Source organism: Anopheles gambiae, chromosome 2 (assembly GCF_943734735.2).
Source record: "Anopheles gambiae chromosome 2, idAnoGambNW_F1_1, whole genome shotgun sequence".
In the NCBI taxonomy this organism is placed as follows: Eukaryota; Metazoa; Arthropoda; class Insecta; order Diptera; family Culicidae; genus Anopheles; species Anopheles gambiae.
In genome coordinates, this window is record NC_064601.1 from 90,642,421 (window position 1) to 90,655,407 (window position 12,987).

At 42.7% G+C, this 12,987-nt stretch overlaps 1 protein-coding gene across 8 annotated transcripts in view; it reads left to right on the top strand.

Annotated features, from left to right (window-relative positions):
• Positions 1 to 210: 210 nt before the first annotated feature.
• Positions 211 to 12,987, top strand: part of LOC1276484 (BAI1-associated protein 3) — a 74,115-nt gene continuing 61,338 nt past the window's right edge. For 4 of the 8 annotated variants that reach the window (XM_061642329.1, XM_061642334.1, XM_061642335.1 and 1 more), the window contains exons 1-2: positions 211 to 522; positions 1,134 to 1,537. The gene's annotated coding sequence lies outside the window, so the exon portion shown is untranslated. The remainder of the gene's footprint in view (positions 523 to 1,133; positions 1,538 to 12,987) is intronic. The other 4 variants (XM_061642330.1, XM_061642332.1, XM_061642331.1 and 1 more) reach the window with 4 other exon arrangements.

Here is a 12,987-nt window from a genome sequence, read left to right on the forward strand (position 1 = left end):
TTTTTCCAACCCCTTCAAATGCCAAACAATTCTCTACTATTTCTCCTGCTTGAAATTGAATGTACAACCTTGCTTACAATCGCGCACAAATACACAGACACATTACATCCTCGAGAGAGAGAGAGAGCGCGCTCTCTTGTGCTCTCCTTCGTCTTATCGGTTGGGAAGTTGGTTGATAAAAATCGTCCCGTCCCGAGCACGTTCAGTAGTGTGTTGACCGTGGCCACCGATGGTTGCAAACAGTTTTCCGCTGGGGCAACAACCATTCTGAACCCACAAGGAAGAGGAAGGAGAAAAAGGAGCAAAATTCCAACCAACCCTCCCAAAACGGAGCAGTGGTCGTAGGGTAGCAGGGTAGTAAAAAGTGTGATGGGTTGGTGTTTTAGGGGTGTTTAGGGGTCGCTATCGTCGATTCTAGAGGAGCTGCGTAGAGCTGCTGCATTACAACAACTCTCCCATTGCTACTCCTTCTCAACCACACGCAGAAAGTGTTATCGGGCAGGTGGTGTGCTTTAAGCAAGCGTGAGTTGAATTGTGCCGTGAACGAGCGCTGTGTGTGTATAAATTGTGTTGTGTTGTTGCGCCCTTCAAAGCAGAAATATGTGAAGCAGCAGCATTCTGGGGAGGGTTTCCTGTTTTGGTCGTGATTGTGGGTGTGCGCTAAAACTGATTGCCTAAAGCGCATTGTGTAGCAATAGTGCGTATTTTGGTGCTGCTCAGTAGAAGGCTAGAGTCAACTGTGTTGCATTTTTTGGCTTTAAAGAGAGTGGAGAACCACAATCATGTTTCTCAAGGTGTACTTTGTGTTATTAAGGACGATTTATTTGTCAGAAGATGTTTATAACTTTTTTTATTTATAATTTAATACAACCGAATTTAAATTTTATATTTTAAAATGTATCGTATAAGCAGACAGTTTTAGCAAAACAAATAAAAGCCCACCCAGGAAGTTATAAATACATCGCTCAGGCTCAAATAAATTTTCCCTTTTTCTCGGTACCGAGACGAGTCTAGCAATGCGAACCTGCTGGGGGTAGTGAAAAATAAATGGAGCGTCTGTGAATGGGCGGAAGAAAGCGTCGGCTCGCTCATAGTAACATAATGTGTAATTGTGTCTATTCCATCCGGTACAGGAGTGGTGCGTGCGTATAGCCGTATATATATGTATGTGTCTGTGTATTTGTGTGTTGAGTGTACAATCTGTTGAACGTTCTGGTCTGCCGTCTGCCGACTGCTGCTGCACAGCGAACGGCAAAACCCCTCGCGTAAGCTTTTGTGCCATTGTGAGCGCAATTTGGATGTGAGGCCTATTGTGTTTGTGTGAGTGTGTGTGTGTCTGTGTGTAAGTGTGTGTTCTTTGTACGCGCGCTCGTGTGTGTGTGTGTGCACATGGTTGTGGAATCATCAGAAAACAGGGACAAAATGTTCCTATCTTTAGTGTGCCGTTGAATTCAGCGCATTCTTCAGTGGATGAAAACAATGGAATGGAAGGGAAGGCGCTGTTGCTACTACTTCCCGGAAGCGATATTTATCCTGTGTACGTATCTTATGAAAAAGCTCCTGTTTTCTCCCACCATTGATGGGTTATAACAGAATGGGTATTACAGTGAATTGTTGAAAAGGTTTTTCGAAGAATGGCATCGTTATTGAGTTTAAAACCAAATATAATAATACTTCTGCTACTTGTATTGTTTGCTTGTTGGTTGAAGTAGAACAAATCGAAACCTGTTCCAACACCAACAATGCACATTCATGCATCGTAAAAAGACTCTAAACAGTGATGCCACACACAAAACAGTGGGACTCACACACAAAAAAAGCATACTTCCAGGCCACTCCTCTCCAAGGGAGCCTAAAACGCCACCAAAAATAATAGAAAATGCACATAAAAATACTAAATGGAATTCCGGCACTTCGGGCCCCTTTTGCGGGAGGACGTTTTCCAACACGCCAGGAAAAAACGGAAACCTTTGCGGTGGTGGATGGATGGGAAATGGGAAACACAGAGCGACCAGACAAAAGTCACACAGAACAGGCCCCGACGGTGTGCCGGCCCGCTGACAAATGTTTTCCGACAAGTTTTTGCTGTTCGGGCGTTCCTTTTTTTTTTGTTTCTTACATCTTGCTCCCGTGCTCCCGTGCTCTTGTGCCATTTTTCTTCGCTGCGTTAGCGTTGCGTTTTTAGATTTTCCTCCACTTCCCTTCGGCACGAAATAATGCCGCATTTTCACATCACATTTCAACCAAAAACCCACTTTACCTCACCAAACGCTCCCCGGCTCCCTTTCTGTCCCCCCTTGGCGCCCCATTGGGTGAAGTGATGCAATAAGCGTGCGGATGGAACTTTTACGATTCATCTTGTTCCGTTCGCTGCTCCCGGTATCGTTTTGCATATGCGACAGCAGGGGAAGCCAATGAGTTTGTTCGTTTGGCGATGGGTGTGGTGGTAAGGGTGCATGATGAAAATGGGAGTAAATCGCATTGCGTTTCGTAAGTTCGAGCCGGCGACCGGGTACGTTGACTTTGACGCGACGGGGCATTCGCATGTTGCGAGCGCCGAGATCAAACAGTCAAGAGATTGAACGATATTTGTCATTTTCGAACGACGTATAAACATACATTATCCTTCGTTTTGCGAGGGGAGAATGCAAGGCGCAGAGGGTAACAGAGGGCGAGAAAGAAAAAAGGAAATGAAACAAGCATTCAAGTTTGGCGTTCCCTTTGGGCAATGTGCCGGCATTGTCAGGATGGGAAATGGGATTTTCATCACATTTTGCTAGCCATGCGTGCTAGCTACGTGAAGGTATGTGCGCCTCGGCATGTGCGGTACTACTATTGTGTTGGCATGCAGGCAAAACATAGGAGAAAACATTCCTGTTCCTGTTTGTTGGGTCGGGCTTGATTGAAGCACAATACAAATATTTTAATGGAACAAACGAGTATCATGTCGGTTTGTTGTCGTGACGTGATTTTGCGCTTTGAAATAAAAAAAACGAGTATATTGCAATGAACATAAGCACAAGATTGAAGAGAAAGTAAGATTGTGAGTATATTACTTTAACATTAAAATGGTAATTTTTTGCGTTGTTTCAAATTGCTTCAATATAGTAAAATAATATTAAACTAGAAGGCAACAAAAGAATTTTAAAATGGAGACGCCTGGTACCGCAAGTCAACACGATATAGGTCCGCTTTCGCGAAACAAATATTTAACACAGCCCACCAATTTGTAGCACATTTGTATTGCATTGCTGCTGCACAGAAAGAATATCAATTGTTGTAAAAAGAGCTTCATGCGCTATTGATTGTACTACGCCACCCGCTAGCATCATCATCACCACAACCAACACCCCAACACCAACACACGTGCAAGAACCTTTTAATTTATTCATCACCATAATGAGTGGGAATTGACGCCAGCTGGACAACGGTGGGACCACATTTGCACATTGTACAGTGTATGGCGAGAGGTCATTACCACTGTCGATCTCGTATTTCCATACAATGCGTGATGTAAATGATCCGTTGCAGAACAAAACGTTCGACGAACTCGTGTTGGCCATATATTAGCATAAAGGAAAAAGGAAAATACTGTTGTGGATTATAAAATAATACAAATTTCCGTGTTTAGAATTACAAATTGGCACATTCAAACCAGGATCATTTTAATCATGTTTCGCATTTGATTTAGTTCATTTTGGTTTAGGCAAATTATTCCCCTCAATGTTGGGCTAACGTACGGATTGTGTGTCACATTAAACCATAATTTAATAAAGCGATCGATGTGTCAGCATACAAGGTTTAGCGAAATTCACTTGGCCTAAGCTCTTCCGGTATCATCCACTAACTGATTAATTAATCCCGGCCCCGCTTTTCACCAATCAAAGATCGATAGTGTGCCTCCGATGCGTTTCCATACTCTTCTATTAAACCTGTGCACATTTGCCATGGTGGGCATACATCATCATCATCATCATCGTTAGCATTATGCGCTTCTGAATCGATGCCTATTGGAAACCGAGACAATAGAGAGCGGTTCCATTAAACCGTGGCCGTGGATGAATCAAGCACAGACTAACCTCCGCTATGCAAAGGCATATTACTCTGTGTGTGCCGTACGCTCAACCGAACTGTGAACCATTTGGGTGCGTTGAATATACGGGGCCACCAGCACGCTTTCATGGTACCGCGGCGTCCGCTAGCGAAGCCATTTTCATTGGCCAAACTGATTCATTAATATTCATGACAGATAGAAATATGATACGAAACCATCAGAAATCTGATGCATATTGAAGAGGGAGGTGGTGGGTAAGATGGGTCGTAAGCGTGCAAGTGCTTTAAAGGTCAACGAGGCTTATCTGTGAGTTACTGTTTGTTGAAGCTGTACGAAAAGAAGAAGGAAAAAAAAAACAAAGATTCATGGTGCTTTCAGTTATCCAGCATGAATCATGCCATCTACATGTGTAGGCTAAAACGGGTACTTTACAAAGCTAAATTCCACGTAAAGCTTCAAAACACAATGTTAGCGAACCTGTCGGTAGCTGTCAATATTCGTCAGTGTTTTTTTGCGTTCGTTTCAAAGTAGAACCACATTTTGTATGTTTCAATCAACCTACACAGTGCCACACACACAGGAAGCGGTAGGCAGTTCCAGTTCCAGCTAAAAATGTAGATTCGTTTTTTCTCTGATATTTCAAACGAAAATGAAACAAACAACAACAAAAAACAATCGAAAAAAGCGCTGACATATGTAGGCTAAAAGTTACGCTTCCGTGAAACATCATTGTGAACGGGGTCGGTTTTTGCCTTGGTTTTTCATTTCAAAATCTAAACAACTGTGTTTTGAGCGTTTCCTCTACCAACGAACGCTACTAGTCGGGAAGGATGAAGCTGACCAAAAGCAATCGCCTGGATCAAATAATCAAAAACCATGGTGCCGCTGCATGCATAACTAAGTGCAGCAGCTGCAACGCTGTTCAAACCAATTTAACCGAAACCATCCAATATGCTTTCGATGTCGGTGTGGATTGTGGTGCCGAAAATAGTGTTCAAAATATTGGTGTGATGTGTATTTTAATTTCAAATCATGGCCCACAGCTCTCAATTCCACTGGTAAAGTCAATGGGGCTCTTTAATTTACATGATTTTGCGACGGTATGATTGAGCATTCAGACATTGTTGAAACTAAATAATGGGACCCTTCACGATTCTAGTAAGTTTTTTGTAAAATAAGATTCGAGTACCTGCTCGAAAAAAATCAAAACGACCCATGTGGCATTTGCTCGAAATTGTTATCCCATATCTGCTCGATTAGAACTCGATACGCTTGAAATTGTGGATTTGTGTGTGATCAAGTGTGTTGAAAGCGCCAAGATTTGGTGTGTTCGTAAATTAGACGTTCCACTATCGATGAAAGATGCCGTCGAGCTCATTTTTTCATTCATAGCTATGGTTTTTTGATGAAAAACAAAAGCTTATTTTGTGTGACGTAATTCTATAAAAAATGGGTATTATTTAAGTATAAAATGTGTACATGGCCAACTATAACGATATCAAACATCATTTCTGAGTGAATCTAGAAGAAAGTAATGAAAAAGTCGCATCACAGTTGATTTTAAAGGACCTTTTTCTAAATTCCCTTAAACTGGTGCAGTTTAAGGGAAGTTTAAGGCTCCAGTTTAAGCGAATTTGCTCAAATTCCCGCTTATTCGTGCTCGAAAATGTCAATTGGAGAGGTTGTGCTTTCTTTTATCCTAAGGTACATTAAAGATTTTGGTGGTGAAATCTAGATTCAAAGCGTAGGTAGACCAGGTGTTCTCATAGCTTGTTTTTTATAACCAAATTTGAACGTCATTTTTTGACAGGAAGGGTGAAAACTTTTGTTCAAACAGGCTTTCTGGTAACTTGACGAATACACAACACATTCTTAAAATCTTTATTGATAAGCAGAAGTTATAAAAATCAATCTTCTAAATACATACACCTTGGGATAAGCCCACCAGTATATTATATCCACTTTGATAGCTGCTCGAAAACTGCTATACAATGCATACAGCTGACAGGCTGAAATTTCAGCCTACGAACTTAAAACGAAAAGGGGCCCAATGTTAGCTATAGTAAATGCGCCGTACTGGTTGTTAGTGTATAAATAATAAAGGGTTTAATAAAACATGTCATCATCTTTCTAAGGTATCTGGATGCTCAATTAAGAACATGCGTCCATAGGAAGGGCCTTTAAGTGTAATATGTAATGACATTTTCTCGCAAATCATAGAGTATATCAACCATTGATTAATCGAGTTCAGCTATTGCAATTAATTAACCAACTTTGAAGTGAGTAGTTCAAATACACAAACACATCACTTGCTGCTGACCAAAGGGCACACAGTATGTCACTTCACAAGCAAGAAATGTCTATCAAAAATGACAAACGCTTCATCAACCGGTACGGCAACTAGCAGCCATTGTAAAAGCGAGAGATTTAAAATATTTCCATTCCACTCCACAAGAACTCAATCTAACCTGACACAACCTGTCAAACCCTGTGCCCTATCGTTTGGTATGTTTCACATTTTTGGTTTGGAAGAAAGATTTACATTAAAAGGAAGAGAGAAAATTGTTTGCAACAGTAATCGAAAGCGATCGATGCTCGTGCTGACCAAAACGAAGTAACGATATAGAAAGTTCACTCTATTTAGGACAAAAAAACGGAAGGAAAGGTAAATAAAGTATATATAATGTCGGGAAAGTTTTCTCATTTCGCGTGTGGCTTATCGCTGATTCGATTTCATTCCCAGTATTGGTGTATTACTACTGAGGAAGTTTTTTGTTTTCACCTCACTTCTGTTTTGTGCAATGGAAATACATCGAACAATGAGTTATAAAAGAGCATTTCCCGCCGCAATGCTTTATGCTGCTGTAGTTGTTCGATTTTTAATAACATAATTTTATGGACACTGGCAAATTGTTGCTCAGTTTCTGCGCATTAAAACCCATTACTTGTAACCCATCCGCCAATAGCATATTTATTGCTTCCGGGCGAACCATCAACGATAAGCTCGGGCGATGAGGTGTCCGGCAGCCACAGCTGTATGAAGCTGCCATCTAACGATTACGGCGAACAGCCAATGAAACGTGCCTGGCGAAGAGACAATCCACAGCTGCACCACCACCAGCACCAAACAGGCACCACGAAAGCGTAGTTTATATTCCCTCTTATCTTTGCCCTTGCCATGGTAAGCTCCTGCCCACCGCACCCTCATTTCCATTCCCGCTCCGCCGCAACGAATGCGTGAAAAATGTGTGAATCAGTAAAATTAGTATTAGTCGCTCCCCTTGTGTGTACCGAGTTCGTTAGTATGTATCTAGCGTGGGAGGGGGGAGTGCATATCGCGGGGTCCATGGTAGGACTGCGCAGAAAAGGAAGATTTATTCTGTTTGCTCTTTCGGATCGGTGCTCTTGCCCATAATCAAACTTACGCGCCGAAGGTTTGTGGGAACCGAAGACGAATAACAATTTCGGTTGACTCACGTACACTCACACACAGTCCGCCGGTGGCCGGCCCTGCTAGATTAGCTTGGCAAAGATGCGAGCGAAGGGTTCGCCTCGGTTGGCAGGGATTTCGGCGTGCGGGCGCTTGTCAATAAACCGGATCCGTGCCGAATCGGAACCAAAGCCTTAAGTAAGCAAACGCGCGAATGGCGCACAATTTATTTCATCGGGCCCGGGGAATCCTTTCACTAATACTATCGCATTTATTATATTTCGATCGTGACGTTGTAGCGGAAAGGAATGCCCAGGTCGCTGTGATGATGTTCCGTCCGTCGAAATGGCATTTGAATCGGCCTAATCACATTAATCTATTAGGGGGAGGGTGGGGGAGGGGGAGAGCGTTGCAGGCACACAGGCGGCAGGAACATAAATCAATCCGGTGAAAGAAAAAAAACAGCTGTGTTAGCATGGAGCTTTCCGGCGTTTTGTTGCTTGTTTGCTTTGGAGGGAAATCGATACACTTTCGGGAAAGCTGTGGAGCAAAGCTACGTTTGTGAATGTTGACTAGATTATATTATAGAATACTTTAATATCTGCTCAGATCGACACTCCGAAATGGACAAACAGAATGAATTTTTAACGTTCGTTTTGTTCCGTCTCGCCAACAACCTTCAACAACACTGCTGCAACGAGTGGGTCCTCCTACCAAGCAGACGCTTTTATGGTATGGCGTCATAATAGAATGTAATGATTATTATTGCCGTCTGCTGAAGAAGCAATTGTTAAGCACCTTCCATTTAATGTTGATGGTGATTTTTGTTTCCTTACTTATCAAAAGCTCAATTCAAAAAAACAAATTTAAACATCGTTTATGGCTCTTTTTTGTCGAACGATCCCACCGATTTCGTTTCGTCGCTAGCGACATTCTGTAGTGATTGCGATTAAAATATAAATATCTCCATCTCCCCTGGCCTTCTCCTTTGCGAGCGTTATAATGCTTCGTTGGCAAACACTTTCTCTTTGCCGGGCATTATAATGCTATGTCGTTTCATGTCTCTGTGCAAACTTGCACAAACGAGCACGATTGAGTTTGGCAATAAAAATTGTTCCTCATGATAACTCTATGGAAAAGGGCCGCGTTGTGTGGGAAAGATATTCAGCGAAAGAGATGGCCCTGAGATGGCCGGCCGAGACCAGTATCAGATTACCGAACGAATTAAAGTTTATATGCCTTAATTGCTGACACGATCACGAGACCCTTCCGTGACGATGGCTTTGCACGACCGTTGTCGACGATGGTGGTGGTGAAATTTGTGTAATTTGTTTCTTTTTTTTTCTTTGCCCGTAAGCTTGTGTCCTTGTAGTAAGTGCAAATTAATTCCAAACACGAAATCGGCGCTTGACACGAATGAGTGAAATAACATGCTCGCGTACACAGTCGAGCGAGCGTAAGGGCAAAGCGATTGTCGAAACCGTTTATAAAGGGGGGGTCAAGCGGAAGTTTATGGGGAGTGTGCTTTTATTCTTCACAAACAACTTGTTATTAAAAATTATCGTTTGCGATGGTTGTGGAAAAGTTTGAGAAATATTTCATCAAAAGTCATTAGCTTTGATGGCAATTATTATGCCAATTAACATTAAAAGGATGTACCGTTGGCTAAAATGGACCGAAACTTAAGCAACTCTTGGCTGGCATTTTGCATTTTGGTCATGCTTTGTAGTTAAGTTGCCAATAAGTTGCAATCGGCTGAGTATAATCGTAATTTAATTTAATTTAATCATAATTAATTCAATACTCCCAATGTGAAGCAAGTTCATAAAACCGTTCTCCAAGACACAGGCAAGCCGAAGAGATGAACGGTTTAGACGCGCTAGTCCCTTAGAGTTTGAGTCCGTACGTTAAACAGTAATGAAAAGCAGCACCGTTTCGCGTAGTAATGAAATGCATTTTCCTCTACCTAAGCTCTTAAATTTCATAAGCACGACAGGACGACTTCACGACGAACTGTTGCTTGCAGAGCCGCGCCCGCTTGTGAGCGGCAGAAAATTAATCAACTCGTCCTTTAAACCCGAACACACGCCCACCAATAGTAGCGCACACGCACACACACACAACACTGCACGCGAAGCCCAGCCCATGTCTCTTCCTGTGTTCGTTTCCCCGTTGCTTCACGCTCGTTGCTTCTGTCTGACTCGTGGCACCACGGCCTGCACGGTCTGAAATACGAATTTAAAATGATTTTACGACCTAATTTTCCAACCCACTGTCCTCATCCCGTCCTCGCAGTGGATTCAGCCTCGCCACGTACGCGTACCATCCTGAAGGTGGTGCCATCCACCACCATCAGCAGCTTCTATTTCTGTTTGCGCGTTGAAGCGCTGGCACACACTGAGACGGAAAAGCGTCCCGTCGACTTTAATTGGAATTCTTCACACAATTCCGTCCGCCGAAGGGAGCATGAAACAACCCGGTAGTGGTGGTGGTGGTGATGGTGGAGGAATGTTTTCCTTTTCCACTCTTTTTCCACTAGAAATGTAAAGGAAACGTATCACAACAACAGGCGGTGATTGGCGGTGGAGTCTGTTTACAGAGGTGACATAAAATTACTTCCCAACTACGTTCCACAATTTGCCTTTTTTTTGGTTCTCTTTCGCACAGCATTCCTGCCACAATCGCATGCTGTAGCACGTTGTAGTAACGGAGGTTTTATGTTCCAGCAGTGCAGTGCAGCATGTACCTTACGCACGCATTGTGAGGGTGAAGAAAGCACAAAGTGGTGCCCGCTTAGACCGACTATGGATGGGTGTGCATGTTTGTGAGCTATTCTGCTTTCCATTAGTATATTTTATGCTTATTTATAGCAAGTACTCTTGTTAAAAATAAATGTTGAATCTGCTAAAGAACTGTCTCTCCCTCTCTCTCTCTCTCTCTCTCTCTCTCTCTCTCTCTCTCTCTCTCTCTCTCTCTCTCTCACTCTCTCTCTCGCGCGCGCTTCGGTAAGGAAAGCATTGCATTCAATTATCTGCAAGGATCTAATCTACGAGCCATTGTTGGCCTCGGCCTGCAACTATATTAGTGTGAATCAACATGGTTTTGTACCCAGGCGATCTACAACGACTAATCTACTAGAATTTGTTAGCAAATGCCATAAATCTATCGATAACGGTTTACAACTAGATGCTATTTATACGGATATCAAGGCAGCATTCGACAGTGTATCGCACTCCATCTTGCTAGCGAAACTCGACTTACTTGGTCTCCCAAACCCTATGATAATGTGGCTTAGATCGTACCTTACAGATCGTCAATATTCTGTGAAGTTAGGCCCGTACATGTCAAGTCCAGTACATGCATCTTCTGGAGTCCCGCAGGGCAGCAACCTGGGTCCTTTGCTGTTCCTTCTTTTCATCAACGACGCGACATTGATCCTTCCGGCTGATAATCATCTACTGTACGCAGATGACGCGAAAATTTTTCGTGTTATTCGTGAACCAGAAGACCACGCCCGACTGCAAACTTCCTTGCATGAGTTCCAGTGTTGGTGCAACCGTAATGCTTTATCCCTATGCACACATAAATGTGAAGTCATCACTTTCAGTCGTTCTCGCTGCCCATCATTGTATGAATATGCGCTTGATGGACAGTCCTTGGTGCGAAAACTATGTGTTAAGGATCTAGGTGTTTTGCTCGATACAAAACTATCATTTAAGGATCAGCTGGATCACGTAGTAGCCACCAGCAATAGAATGCTAGGACTAGTTATCAATATGACTCGCGAGCTTAACGATATACCTTGCACCAAGGCGCTCTATTGCTCACTTATCCGGTCGTTGATGGAATATGCAAATATCGTATGGTGGCCAACTGCAGCGCGTCCGTTAGCTCGATTGGAATCAATCCAGCGCAAAATTTCACGATTTGCACTTCGCTCATGGAACCAAAGGCTCGATTACCGGACTAGGTGTTTACTACTCGGGCTACCCACCCTAAGTGAGCGAATACGAAAAGCCAGGTTGTCGTTCATCACGGGACTTCTCGACGGCCGTATTGACTCTCCGTCACTACTGGCTGCCATCAACCTGTACGTTCCGGCCAGGCCGCTCCGGACTCGGGCAATGTTGGCCCTCGACGACCGTAGAACGCAATTTGGCTCCTCTGACCCGTTCATACTTATGTGCCGTGCTTTCAACGCAGTCAGCGACGCTTTTGAACCGAGGATTTTGCCAACTGAGTTTAATGATCGTGTTTCTGTGTTAAATTTGGTTCCATAGTGCACATTTTTATGTTTTATGTTATTGTAAACCAATGTAAAAAACTCATTGTAAAACATTGCTAAAATGGTTCGAGAGGGCATTATTGTCCATCGATAGACAAATAAACATAAACATAAGGAGATGTAACAGTAATAAGCATTACGGTTTGAAAGCGTTTCCTAGTAACGGGGAGCTCAGCTGCATTCGTTTGCTTTTCCCATTTGCAGCTATTGAAGTGCATTCATATTTTTGCAACCAACTATAAAAAGGAAGAGCAAACCGAAAGAAAGTAGTTGCAGGTTGCATTTACTTCCTGCTTTCTGCTAGTGGAAAAGAAAGCATCCGACACGCGAAGAAGAAGTGGATCGTGGTATAAAAATGCATTCAATATTCATTATCTTCGCTAGTAGATAGGTGTTTGAAATGAAGAGAGTGGTAGTATTTCACCATGATCAAGTACTTTTGCTATGCAAAGTGTGTTTCTTGTAAAACCGTTAAAATCCGTGTTTCATGCAAATTAAGCCAAAGCTGTAAAAATAGTTGACTATAGTACATAAGCTATCGGTGAACTAGATAATACAATCATTTATGATTTAAAATTATAATATTATGAAAATACCGACTAAGTACAAACTTGGAAAACGCATAACAAAAGCTTTATTGAAACAAGACAAGTCAGCAAGGCCACACTGCAAACTCGTTGCTAAAACGCACACAGTGTAGCATAACATGAAATGCATTTCTTATGAATCACTACCAGTGCTACAATATTGTACGCTCGTCGCCAAAAGCCCACCATGTCGTTTGTCATTGCAGCATGGTAGGTAAAACCATTTGACGAGAAAACAAGGTACGCAGTGATAACTTTTTGTCCTATAATAAAACAAACAACCCCAAGCTGAAACCATCTGCAGCCATGAGCGATAGTGCATCTTCGTATGAAATTTCATCTCTGACCACATTTTCCACTTTATGCTTTATGAGTTGTACCGGCAGTGGAGCAACGAAAAAAAAATAATTAAAGGTACACGAACCAATTTCCCACTCGTTCCACTCGTTCAGTCATCATGGGAGTCTATCCTTTCTTTCCAACAAGCAAACGGGACACGAGCTCCATCTTGAGCGATGATACAGAACGAGACGGACAGTTTTGATAGAGTTGCTGATTTTTGTTTTCGCCTCCTCCTTTTCAATGTGCTGCCAGCAGAAATTCTTCGTTCAACGCTTTCCCAGAAAGCCGG